This window comes from Lactuca sativa, chromosome 1 (assembly GCF_002870075.4).
Source record: "Lactuca sativa cultivar Salinas chromosome 1, Lsat_Salinas_v11, whole genome shotgun sequence".
Lineage (NCBI taxonomy): Eukaryota > Viridiplantae > Streptophyta > Magnoliopsida > Asterales > Asteraceae > Lactuca > Lactuca sativa.
In genome coordinates this window covers 7,027,539-7,042,080 of record NC_056623.2, presented here as the reverse complement: position 1 = coordinate 7,042,080, position 14,542 = coordinate 7,027,539, and positions in this window count along the sequence as shown.

Here is a 14,542-nt window from a genome sequence, read left to right as displayed (position 1 = left end):
TTAGGAGAGAATAAATATTATTAATATATTATGAGAATAATATAAAGAATAATAATATTGTTATTTGATTAATATAAGCCATAGAATTAATTAGAGTTAATTTGGTGACTTAAAGAGATTAATTAAATAAGAGGGTATAAACTGTCAATTGTTTGATAGTTAAACTTTAGACTGTAAATGCATATTGGATAGATAGTGGACGGATTCTAGAAGCTATGGATAGCTTCAAATCGTCCAAGGTTATCTTAGGAATGGATTTGGATTGCTTTAAGAGAAGATTATCCAATTAGGGTTTAAGCTGTAACCCTTAAGGAGTCTACAAGTATAAATAGACCCCATGGCAAAGGGAAATCGGCACTTGATCTAAAGTAGAGAACCCCTGGCCGAATTCCCTCCCTTCTCCTCTCTCCCAAATCATCCTCCTTGCTAATTGGTGTTTGTAAGCCATTAGAGGAGTGACGATTGTGACTCTAGAGCTCCAAGACAACAAGATCAAACAAGAGATTCAAAGGTATGATTCTAGATCTGATTTAGTATTGTTCTTACTTCTATTTAGTCATTAGAAGTCTTGGATTCATAAGCATGTTTAATTAGAAAGCCTAGACCCAAGCATTAGGGTTTTGCATGCGCACATAGGAAAGTTCTTATGGCTAAAACCCATCACATTCTTCATGTCATCTTGGGTGATGATGGGGCCAATCTCCTTTTTAACCAAACATTGCTTTCTTTTGATCTGAGCTATAAAAGGGAAGAAAAAGAAGCATTAACAACAAGGAAAAGGAAAAATTGTGTTGCAATATTGCATGATTGAGTATGATAAATTGATAATTTTATTACCTTCTGCTCTATTTGGCTAACTTATGGACATGTGGGGCAGAAAAATCTGGCAGGAAGATGCAAATTTGGCAACTCATACTTCAACAACATCCTATAAGCCGGGCAGAATTCCATATCTACCACCCTTTGTAGCTAATACTCTGAAAAATACACATGATACAATTCTTAGATGTGTGTGTGTTCTACTGGAATGATTTGATTCTAGATATGAATGAACTAGCCAAGATTTTGATTGAGTGGCAATTCATTAAACATGTTATGTGCATAATCCGTACTCATAACAAAATAGTGAAACGTATAAACAAACTAGAACGGCGAGTTATCGGTTCGTAACAGGTGAATTTTTTGATTAAAAACAGACATCCAGTAATAATCACACGCGGACAGATACAGTTTATAGGTGGAATACAAAAATGGGGAAATTATAGTATGTATGATATTATGTATACATGTGTAAGTAGATATTGATAAATATGTACAAATACATGTATCGTAGTGTATTGCAGATTGAATTAAAGAGAAGTGGTGGCCGTGGCAATGGTATGGTGGTGGAGGCAGCGTCAACGCCCATCTGATGTCAATTAAGAAAGGCAACCGTCTGTTCCTCAAATTAACATCTGTAAGATTCAAATCGAGAATCTGCTTTGTGTATGCTTTTAATTCATTTTTCACGTAATCGAGTTAGACATCGTATCAATCGTCGCAATCGATGGCTTTGTTCCGATTTTAACTTCTCAAGGGGTCAATTGAGGAGGCGGATCTCGTAATCAATGAATCAACTACGAAGGTAAATGAAAGAGTCTGATGGCGAGGAGTGAAGAATGAAGATGTGTGTGTATGTGTGTGTGAGAGAGAGAAAGAGGGATGATCAGACGATTGAAAAATTAGGGAGAAAGACGACATCGATTGATTCGGTGGAGATGATGATATGAATTTAGTACCATAAATGCCCTTCGATTAATTTCAGCACCATACCCCCGTGTTTAATTTTTCCAATTATTTACAAAAATGCCACAAATCATCTTGACCTTCTATTATTTTGATCTAACGGTGCTTATTTGGATCTATGTTTTCTCTAATTATACATGCAATATTGTTTCCAAAGCTTTAAGCCTACAACTAGCATACAATTAATTTAAACAGCATAGAATTGGGTCATAGAGTTACCTCTTTGCTGTAGCTTGTAGTTTTGGCCTTTAAGAACTTAACAACAATAGTGTAAATGCCTCAAATAGAATCACAACACACCTTTGGACAAAGTGTGACTTTTGAGATAATATACTTGCACTAAAATCGGCTCCATGCTCTCCAAGAACACTAGCGTATCTAGTAGCCAATTTTGGATGCTAAGGGGCTTCTTATATAGTGTGACAAGATTAGGGATACACCATGTAAACCCTAATGGGCATGAATTTCCATATTCCTTAGGCTCCATGGGTTTAAACCCCCATGGATCATCCATGGGTTTTCACATGGGTTTAGCCCAACCTAAGGTATCATGCATCATTGGCCCACACCATAAGAATGAATGATTTACCAAATCAATCCCCATATATTTAATTTGTCTCTTTTGATCACAAAATTAATTCCAAATTAATTCTTGATCAATAATAATTAAATAATATTATTTCATATTAATATATTAGAACTTATAATATATTAATAAATCATAAATAACCTCTTCTCAAAAATCCATCCTATCAAATTGTGTAGGTGATATGCAACCCAAATGGACCATGCTACTCTCGGGTCAAGTACATACCAGTTATAGTTATGGGCTCAGACACCTAATCCAACAGTCTCCCACTTGGATAAGTCTAATAACTATTATTGAAAGTACGACTCCATAACCCAACTAGCAATCGTAGCTCTTAAAAGCCGTTGTCGAACTCTGACCTAGTTAATGACGTGTCCATTAGATAAGGGATCATATATTCCTTTATTCTAGATATCATACGGACTGAGACATGGATTATTAGCATTCTCTATTTCCATCTGTTGTTTCCCGATTTCCGATTTATGACGACCGACTAATTAAACAAATCAAATCAGTCCAGGCTTAGCCAACCACTTAGGGGTGTTATCACTAAATCAACGAGGGGACCACAAATATCGCTTTTATCCACATAGGGTAAAAAGAATGGATAAGATTATACCCAAATGCTTGCTTGTACTTACTCACCAAATTACACACAACAACATGTTTTATAACACCAAGTTATTGGTGCGTTTACATACGTTAATGTGCAATCGACTTGTAACTACAACTCATATGTCTAGGTTTCAAGAATATAAGATATTATCGTCTCACAATCACTCGTGATAAAATCCATGAAATGATTCAGATGAGCGTGGGTTGAATCCAATACTCGAATCTTATTCTAGGAGTACTCATGAGCACTGCAGCCACCTTGTCCTAGACAAACTACAGACCCATTCATGACAGTCTTGCCTCAATACCTACTTCCAAAGTATGATTGACTGTGGATGGTTTGAATAACCTAGTTATTCAGGAAGTCAAAACATGCAAAGTGAAACACACGAATAATACTAATCCTATATGACCCTAAAACCTTTGAGTGCCATATTGATTACTCATTATTTATTGTATAATGTTTTGAATAATCAATCTAATTCCTGAATTAGAACAATAGCTATGCCATGCTCCAAGCATGCACACCATGTTTGTCTATGGTGCTGAATTTGTGAAATAGATCATTTGGAAAACATTTCAATGATGCTCATTTCACAATTCCAAATCTTTATTGCAAGTGTAAGAATTCCAAATTCTTGTCACTGTTAAAATTTCATGTAATGCAGCCTTTGTAATGTCATGGTACCAAAAGTCATAAAGACTTGACCAACGATATTACAAAACTTTCGACTGGAGATTGATAACAAAGCAATTCCAAGGAAGCGAAGTCTCAAATTCAAAGTACATTCCTTTGAACATCCTTCTTGCATTAAGTTTCCCAATCTTACATAGATTTAAAGAATAACTTCCACTTATGGAAACATTTCCATATTCCCATTTTGACTATCACTTTTGAACAAAAGTTGCCTCTTTTCAGAATATCTCAATATGGTCCATCCATTTTATACTTCCAACTATAAGCGATCAATCCTTGGTAAACCTTAGATTGTCCTTAATAGTTGTTAACCACTTTAGTCATATCCAGTTCTAGTCCTTTTTCCCTCTTAATGCCTTAGGCATCTAGAAAATTTAGAATGCGAGAATATTATAGCATATGCAATCGATCCTATACCCGAAGCATATGGGATGCGATTCATAATGTCTAACATAAAGACATGATACTTGATCAGCCTGTTGCTATAATATTTCTATTTTCCATGTTCTCATAATTTTGATTATGAAGAGGGAGGTCGTAATCATAATCAAATTTTGAGAACGCAATTAACATTTACATATATAGAATTTCCTTATGTTGAATTCTATTTGCCATGTTCTCACAATTCAAACTATGAAGAGGGATGCCGTAATCATAATCAAATTTGAGAACGCAATTAAAATTTCCAACATAGCATTCATATATATATATATATATATATATATATATATATATATATATATATATATATATATATATCATTGACTAAATTTGATTAGGATCTCAATCTAAGCTTTTAGATTTGAAATGAAGTATGCATTCCTATCCCTTAATTATAGCAAAACAACTTTTCAAATCCACAACTTTGTGAATTGAAACTTTTGTTTTCTATAATTAACATTGATAACTTGCAACACTTACCATACTAATTATGCTCCCACTAGCACAATAATTATTATCTTACTAGCATAACACTTATGCTCCCACTAGGTTTGACATGTACCAAAAAATCAACTGAGCTTCTAGAAATCAATACTTGTTGACTTTCATTACCAAAGTTCAAATTTTGTATACGAGATGCTTCGATAAGACTTTATCTAGGCTTCTTAAAATCACACACCTTTCCTTAGATAGCTCACAAGTGTGTAAACAATTTTATAACTTACAACAATAAGTCTCAAATATTTAGACCTTTGCCATTTTTCACAATTCGAACTATGAAGAGGGATGTCGTAATCATAATCGAATTTGAGAATGCAAATATCACAATTGCTAACTATTAAAATCTACTTAGTGAAAGCGTTTCCTCACAATCATTTTCATGAATTGGAGAGAAACCTTATGACACTTAGATTTTACGCTATATGTGTACCTATCCATGTGAATTTGTCATAACCATGATCGCAAGACAAGGTTAGTGACAAATCCAAACTCATATGGACTAAACTTGTTTAATCTTAATTTCTTGCCACTTGGAAGCACAAGGGCATACCATTGTTTCCAAGTTGTTATGCAAACAATTGAGAACTCATAGAACTCACATGCATAGTCAACTTTAACTGGAATGGGCACCGAAACAAGAATATATCAACACAATAGGTTACAAACCTCAAGTCGTGTGCTAGTGTTAGCAATAGGTTTATTCTTGATTAGTTATTGAAACTTGTCAAGATCTTTAATACTCCCACTGACCTCTTAACATATAAGATTCACATTGTCAAGGAACATTACTTGACAAATTAATATTCAAGAGTTAGTGCGGATTCTTATCAAGATAAACACTTCATACAGTTGGTCTTAGTTGGTCTTTGTTTCATCCAAAACATCACAACTTACCAATTTCTAATGTACAAGAGTAGAAAACATTTTACTCTACATTTGATAAGTGTTATAAACTTTCTTAAGATTATGTCACTCGAGACTCGATCTTGGAGTGTTACTGTAAGACTCGATTTTGGAATGAAGTATGACTCATCTTCTTGATTCAACCATTTCAACAATTCACGATTCCTCTTCTTAGCCATACAAATGCACCAAGATATCCTTAGAGGATCAATTGTGACATGGTTTTCATAATCATTAAGATGATCATAAAACACGATACTCAAGTACTCTCCCATATTTTTAGATTGGAGAAACTTCTATCTTTCTGCCTAATTTGATTATTCTCATTCGTTCTGCCATACATTGAACTTTTCCAATGATTCATAATTATACTTAAACTTGTAAGCATAACCATATTTACTAAACTTTAGTAAATCATGACGAATAGTCTTATCGTTCTCTGTGGTGGACCTGACCAGCGCACACCCTGTGTACCCGATCCCCTAGTCCTTCACTTGACTCACATATACATGTGAACAAAGAATTGGTCTTAATTTCCCAAAGATGAAGGTTCTCATTCATCAGACACTACAAGTTTCATGATTCTAAGTTTTTATCCAACTGAAACTTGGGTGATGAGAATCTTTTCTTATTTGGTAAATTCTCGACACTACCACAAACGAAAGAATCAAATCCATATTCTAATATTGATATCAATGGAATCATATAAGCAACAATTTTTCACAAATGCCATTGTAAGGAAACTTAAAATAAAATAAATTTCAAAAATTTCTTTATTTATAAAATTGTAGAAAACTGATCCTTACAATGCAAATACAAATGAAACTTGTTGTTATCTATTCCTAAGCAATCTATCATAACTCTTAAGCAATAACTCAGAATTCTGATCACCAAACCATGCGATTGAAATCCATCTCTTCACGATCAGAATCAGCTTGATCTTCCTTTAAGCTTCCTTTCATTTCTTCGATTCCACAAAACATCAAAATGTAATTGCATTACATCATGTATTAAGAATCTCCAAATAGGAACTTAGAGTTAGATAGTGAACTTACATGAAGTAGAGTCAAATATGCTGACTTTACCATACTTGGATCTTTCAGGTAAATATGGTAGCTTCGCAACCAATGCCCCTTCTCTGGGCAATATAGACTTTTTTGGAATGGCACATGGAATAATCTCAGACTTAGCCCTTCTCTTTACCATTTGGTAAATCGGGTTGACTATGGCCGATCCCTTTCCATTGGGAAGAGAAAGCTTTTCTAGACTTTCAATGTTACCATTGTCACTATCCATGGATGTTTGGAGAGTAGATCTTCCAATGAATTTTTCTTTACCAGTGCACCAAACCATTTCTGATTCAGTAGTAACAAGCAACCATGTTAGATCAATAAGGGTCTTGTCGTGATCTCTCATATAGTAGTCCTAAAAGAAACCGCTATATGACTTATGAAGTTATTTGAAGAACCCAGTCAGCAGCCAACTTCCTCGAAACAACGACACCCAACTCTCCCAGCTTGTCAATATGTAACTTCATCTCCAAGACATGAGCACATATAGACTTTCCTTCCTGCCAATAGGGCTTGAGAGACCTTGAACTTGTGGGTTAGGGAGAATTACTGAAGGAGGTGGATGAAGTGAAGTTCCACTACAACACGAAGAATGGATTAATCTTTCACCTTGATCGCCTTATGGAATATCCTCTTTATAAAGAAAGGATTTGGGAAGACCATAGTTGTCTGAACTTAGACATTTATGAGGGAGAAATTCAAGTTTAGTTGATTTTAGTCCTTAATATAACACCCAAAATGAAATATTAAGGCTAGGACCCAACACAATATTTTACAATTCGAAAGAGGGATGCCGTAATCCAAATGCAAAATATTTGAAGGTAGGTAAATGACGATTTACCAATTTCCACCATGAAAAACGAAATTGATTATTAATTTTTAAATGGATTGAAATTCCTAAATCCTTTGAGATTCATTGAATTTTTCAATGGTTTGTTTAAATCTCGATTGTGCCCTTCAAGTTTGTGAATGGGATGACGAGGATCACAAACAAGGTGTGAATAACCATGCAAATTAGCTTGGTACACCCAATGTTACAACCAAGTAATCAATGTACCGGTTAACCATACATGCTCCATTGATTTATGATTAACATCAAGATACCCTTTTCCACTCACTGTCAGTCCCAGGTTAGTGTGTCGGTTAACCACACACGCTCCAGTAACGACTTAACAAGGTGCAAAGTGCAATTTCATGGGTTAACACCAAATTCACATTTTCCTAAGTAACTAAGATTTGGAATTTATAAGTGTTTATTTACTTAGTATTTCATTATAATTTTAATGAGAATTTAAATGTCATGTCAAACCCGTTTGGCTAACGACCCTCCACCAGTCAAGGAAACGGTGGGTGAGAGTGGACACCCATTAAACAACCATTTTATAGGCAGTAACCTTATAGCCCCCTTATAGCACGACTTCATGATTGAAGCCTACTAATGGTAAGACTGACTTGTCTTATACATATATAAATATTAAACCTATAATATTATAAAGTATAAGGGTTGACTTTTAACTATTAAAACTCAAGGGTTTGGAACTAACTGTTTCAAAGTGAGACTTTGCATTACAAATTCCAAAAGTTGAGGGAAAGTTTTGAACTATTCAAAAACTCTTGGTATCCATAACTTATGAGTTTGATATAGGTTTTATGAAAAGAATCTTGACATTTCATAACTTGAGGACAAGTTATGGAGCTCATAAAAACATTTATGTAAAAGAGTCTTCAAGTTCCATAACTTGAGGACAAGTTATGGAAGACTTACAATCATTTTATGATGACATTTAAAAATGAGACTTTTCACTTTCCATAATTTGAGGACAAGTTACAGATTTCTTCAAAAACATTTAGATTAAAAAATTGTAACGAACAAAACTAAACAATTTGTCTATGATCTAATTAAACTCATAAATTAAGATAATTCATATCAAACAAATTTCAAGAAATTAGCCTAATCATATAAACTAATACAAATCATGAAAATTTGACAATTATCTTTTATTTGGATGAGAATCATCATTACTATATCAACAAAATTAGACATTTTGTGGTAATGATTCTAATCTAAAACCGGCCAAAAAAACCTCAAAAAACTGCCCACTGGAGCACCAACTCAGCGAGTACATGAATTTGACTCGTCGAGTTGGACTTTTTCTGAGTGGACTCGGCGAGTTTACTATCCAGAATGCATAAAATTCGATTTTTTTTGCTTTGAAAACCAATAAAACATCAAGTATAGTGGAAAACAATCCTAGGCTCTAATACCACTATTGGGTTTTAGTATACTACAACATCCTATGGTGCACATACAACCCTAAAAGCTTTGGATCTATGTTTTCTCTAATTATACATGCAATACTGTTTCCAATGCTTTAAGCCTACAATTTGCATCCAATTAATGTAAACAACATAGAATTGAGTCATAGAGTTACCTCTTTGTTGTAGCTTGTAGTTTTGGCCTTTAAGAACTTAGCACCAATAGTGTGAATGCCTCAAATGGAATCGCAACACACTGTTGGACAAAGGGTGACTTTTGAGATAATATACTTGCACTAAAATTGGTTCCATGCTCTCCAAGAACACTAGCGTATCTAGTAGCCAATTTTTGATGCTAAGAGGCTTCTTATATAGTGTGGCAATATGAGGGTTACACCATGTAAACCCTAATGGGCACGACCTTCCATATTCCTTAGGCTCCATGGGTTTAAACCTCCATAGATCATCCATGGGTTTTCACATGGGCTTAGCCCAACCTAAGGAATCATGGATCATTGGCCCACACCATAAGAATGAATGATTTACCAAATCAATCCCCATATATTTAATTAGTCTCTTTTGATCACAAAATTAATTCCAAATTAATTCTTGATCAATACTAATTAAATAATATGATTTATTAATATATTAGAACTTATAATATATTAATAAATCATAAATAACCTCTTCTCAAAAGTTCATCCTATCAAATTGTCCTGATGATATGTAACCCAAATGGACCATGCTACTCTCGGGTCAAGTACATACAATTATAACTATCGGCTTAGACACCTAATCCAACAGTTTTCATATTTATTCTAATTTGTAGGGTCTAAGAAGAAGTAGGGATGTGGAGCATGGGAAGATGAACTTGATCATGGGGAATAGGAAAGTGTCGTCTGTCACCAAGATTGGAGTTTATTCTTTAATGCTTAGTATTGGGTTAGGTTTAGAGTTGAATAATTGTTGCTACTCGTCGGATATGGTGAGAAATATTATTTCTTTTCATGGTTTGTATAAACAAGGTTTTAGATTTTCGTTTAATAATGAAGTTGGTTCTATAAAGGCTTTCTATAATGATAAGTTTTATTTTGAAGCATTTCCTTGTAATGGTATATATGAAACTATGATGATTGTAGACAACTTAGGAAATAATGCATTGAATATTGATTTATCCAATGGTTTGGACAAGGCATGCTTGTGGCATTTTCATCTTGGACATGTTAAGAAGAAGCGCATAACCCAACTCCAAAAAGATGGAGTGTTGGAATCATTTGACCTCAGGTCCGATGACGCGTGCGAATCTTGTTTACTTGGAAACATGACTAAGTCACCCTTCACTGGAACTTGTGAAAGGGGTAAGGGTTTATTGGATCTCATACATACTAATTTCCGTGAGCCCTTTAGATCCACCACAAGGGATGCAAACCGCTTCTATGTGACTTTTACCGATGATTATAGCAGATATGGGTATATCTACTTAATCAAGCATAAGTCAAAAACTTTTGAAAAGTTCAAAGAGTTTAAGCAAGAAGTGGAGAATCAATTTGGCATGAAAATAAAGATGCTCCAATCCAATCGAGGTGGTGAGTATCTTAGTATCGAGTTCCACAACTATCTTAAGGAATGTGGAATTGTTTCACAATTGAATCCACCTAAGACACCGCATATGAATGGTGTAGCTGAGAGGTGCAATCGAACCTTGTTGGACATGGTTCGTTCCATGATGAGTCGAGCTTTGTTACCTATCTCATTCTGGGGGTATGCTTTAGAGACTGCCACCCATATCCTTAATTTAGTCCTAACTAAGAAGGTTGCCAAAACACCTCACGAGATGTGGACAAAGATGGTTCCCTCGTTAGCACATATCAAGGTTTGGGGTTGCGAGGCTTTCGTAAGACTAGAGACTCACGACAAGATCGAAAATTTTAGTGAGCGATGTATTTTCATCGGCTACCCACAAAAGTCCTTTGGATATCTCTTCTACAAACCAAGTGAAAATGTTGTCTTCATTGCAAGGAGAGGGGTCTTTCGCGAGAGAGAGCTCATAAGCCAAGAGGATAGTGGGAGGCAAATTGATCTTGAAGAGCTTCAAGAATCAAGTAATGAAGGAACCTCAAACACTAGCACTCAACCCAAGGAGGAAACTGTTGAATAAGGTGTTTAAGTCCATAACAATATTTGAGATGCACTTGACCCGACCCGGCATGATCCATTTGGGTTGCACTTCACCCAAACAATTTGTATGGATAATCTTTTGAGAATAATATGTTTATGATTTGTTAATATATTATAAATTATAATATATTAATATCAAATCATATTATTTAATTAGTATTGATCATAAATTAATTTAGAATTAATTTGATGATCAAAAGGTGACTAATTAAATATGGGCTCTTGTATTTATATAGTGTGGGCTAATGCTTATGGGCTCGGCATGCATGGGAATCCATGGATAGTACATGGAGCTTTTAAACCATGGATCCTTGGAACAGAAGAGTCATGGGTATTAGGGTTTACATGGATGTAACCATAATCCTTCACACTATATAAAGGACTCCTTGGCACTTGATTTGGCACTAGTTGTGTGTGTACAAGAGTGGTGGCCAATTCAAGAGTGTGCATTATTATCTCAAGAGTTTTCCAAAGTTTATGGTGATTTATGATTTCCATTTGAGGCATCCACGCTATTGGTGCTAGGCTCTCAAACTCCAAAGAATCAACCACTACTAAAAGGTATGTCATTCTACCAGTACTTTTATGATTATAGTTCCCATGCCATGCTAGTTAGGATGTAAACCTTGGAAATTCTTATTTGCATGTATTTTATAGAAAACATAGATCCAAGGTTTATAGGGTTGCATGTACACCATAGGAGTGTTAGAATGCTCAAAACGCAACAGTGGTATCAGAGCCTAGGCTTGTTTTCTTGAATACTTGATGCAAACTGTTGAAAAAATCGAAAAACTTGTTGTCTGCACAGTGAAATCGCCGAGTCCATGGGGGGACTCGACGAGTCTATGTTCATCTTCATCCTACTCGTCGAGTAGGTTCATGCACTCGACGAGTAGGAGGCCCAGAGTGCAATTTTTCGAGTTTTTAAGCTGGAATTGGACTAAAATCATTACACTAAACTGTTTTGGCCTTATAAAACTTGTTTTTGATGTTGTAATGATTATGCTAATCCATTTTCCAAGGCTATTATCAAAATTTCAAGTTTTGTATGTGTTCATATAATTTTTGAAATTGTTGATAGGGATGTTCATGAACTTATGGGTTTCGTTAGATTATAGGAATTATTGCAAATTGTTTGTTAGTTAATTCTTGATCTTGATGTGTTTTAATGGAATCCATAATTTGTCCTCAAGTTATGGATTACCAAAAGTCTTTTCTTTTAAAGTCCATTAAAAACCATAGGTTACACAAGTTGAAGAGTTTTTTCATCATAAATAGTTTTATGGACTCCAAAACTCGTCCTTAAGTTATGGATGTCCAAGAGTCTTTTCATTAAAAGTTTTTTAAACCTTAATTAAACTCATAAGCTATGAAAATCCAAAAGTTTTTGAATTGTTGAAAACTTGCCCTCAAGTTTTGGAATTTGTAAAGTCTCACACACACATTAGTTCCAACCCTTAGAGTTTTAAAAGTTCAAATTCAACCCTTATACTTTATAGTATTATAAGTTAATTATATATATATATATATATATATATATATATATATATATATATATATATATATATATATATATATATATATATATATATATATATATATATATATATATATAAGAGCAAGTCAGTCTTACCGTTAGTAGGCCTCATTCACGAAGCCGGTCTATAAGGGGGTATAAGGTTGTTGCCTATAAAATGACAGCTTAATGGGTGTCCACTCTCACCCACCGCTTCCTTGACCGGTGGAGGGTCGTTAGCCGAACGAGTCAGACAAGGACTATAATTCTCATTAAAAGTATAATGATGAATATAAAGTAACTAAACCTTTTATAAATCGCAATCTTGGTTACTTTAGGAAAATGTGAATTTGGTGCTAACCCATGAAATTTACACTTTGCACCTTACCAAGTCGTTGGTGGGGCATGTGTGGTTAATCGGCACACTAACTTGGACTAGTAAGGATCGCAAAGGGTGACTTAATGTTTATCATAGATCGGTGGAGCGCATGTGGTTAACCGACACATTGATTAGGTGATAATATTAACGGTACTAAGTGAATTTGCTTGGTTATTCACACCTTGTTTTGTGATCCTCGACATCCCAGTCACAAAATCTAAAGGGCACAATCGAGATTGAAACATGCCATTGAAAAGTTCAATGAATCTCAAAAGATCTAGGAGTTTCAAATTCAATTAAAACCTAATAAATTATTTCGTTTTTCATGATGGAAATTGGTGAATCGTCATTCATCTACCTTCAAATATTCTATAGCTTGGATTACGACGTCTCTCTTCTAAGTTATAAAATATTGTGTTGGGTCCTAGCCTTAATAATTCATATTGGGTGTTATATTAAGGATTTTAATCAACTAACTTGAATATCTCCCATTGAAGATGTCTGGTTCAGACAAGTATGATCTTCCCAAATCTCTTGGAACAAGCTTTCCTCTTGAAGATGATGTCCCACAACATCATGCTTCACTTCCCTCCACCTCCTCCAATTATTCTCCCTAACCCAAAAGTTCTTGAATAGTTCAAAAGTCACTCAAGCCCTATTGGCAAGTAAGGTCTATGTGTGCTCATCACCCAAGTTCCAATTGGACCGAAACTTGGAATCTTGCAGGTTGTATTGCATGATGAATGAGAAATTTCATTTTTGGAAAGTTAAGACTAATTCCCTGACCACATGTATATGTGAGTAAGGTAAAAAGACTAAAGGATCGGGTACACTGGGTGTGTGCAGGAAAAAGTCCACCAAAAAGATCGACAAGACTATTCGTCATGATTTACTAAAGTTTAGTAAATATGGTTATACTTAATAGTTTAAGTATAATTTTGAAACATTGGAAAATTTTCGATGTATGGCAGAACGAATAGGAAGAATCAAATTTGGCAGAAAGATAAAAGTTTCTCAAATATGAAAAGATGGGAGAGTACTTTAGTATCATGTTTTATGATCATCTTAATGATTGTGAGACCATATCACAATTTATCCTCTAGGGACATCTTAGTGCATTCTTATGGCTAAGAAGAGGAGTCATGAATTATTGAAATGGTTAAATCAAGAAGGTGATACATACTTCGTTCCAAAACAAGTCTTAGAGTCATACTCCAAGATTGTAATTTGAGTGACACATCTTAAAGAAGGTTTATAACACTTATCAAATGTAAGAGTAAAATGTTTTCTACTCTTGTACATTATAAATTGGTAAGTTGTGATGTTTTGGATAAAACAAAGACCAACTAAGGCCAATTGTGTGAAGTGTTTATCTTGATAAGAATCCGCACTGACTCTTGAATATTTGTTTGGTTTTCAAGGAATGGTTCTTGACAAAGAGAAACTTATATGTCTAGAGGAAAGTGGGAGTCTTAAAGGTATTGAAAGTTTCAAGAGCTAATCAAGGATAAACCTATAATTTCTTGCTAGCACACGACTTGAGGTTTGTAACCTATTGTGTTGACATAATAATTGTTTCTGTGCCTATTCCAGTAAAGTTGACTATGTATCT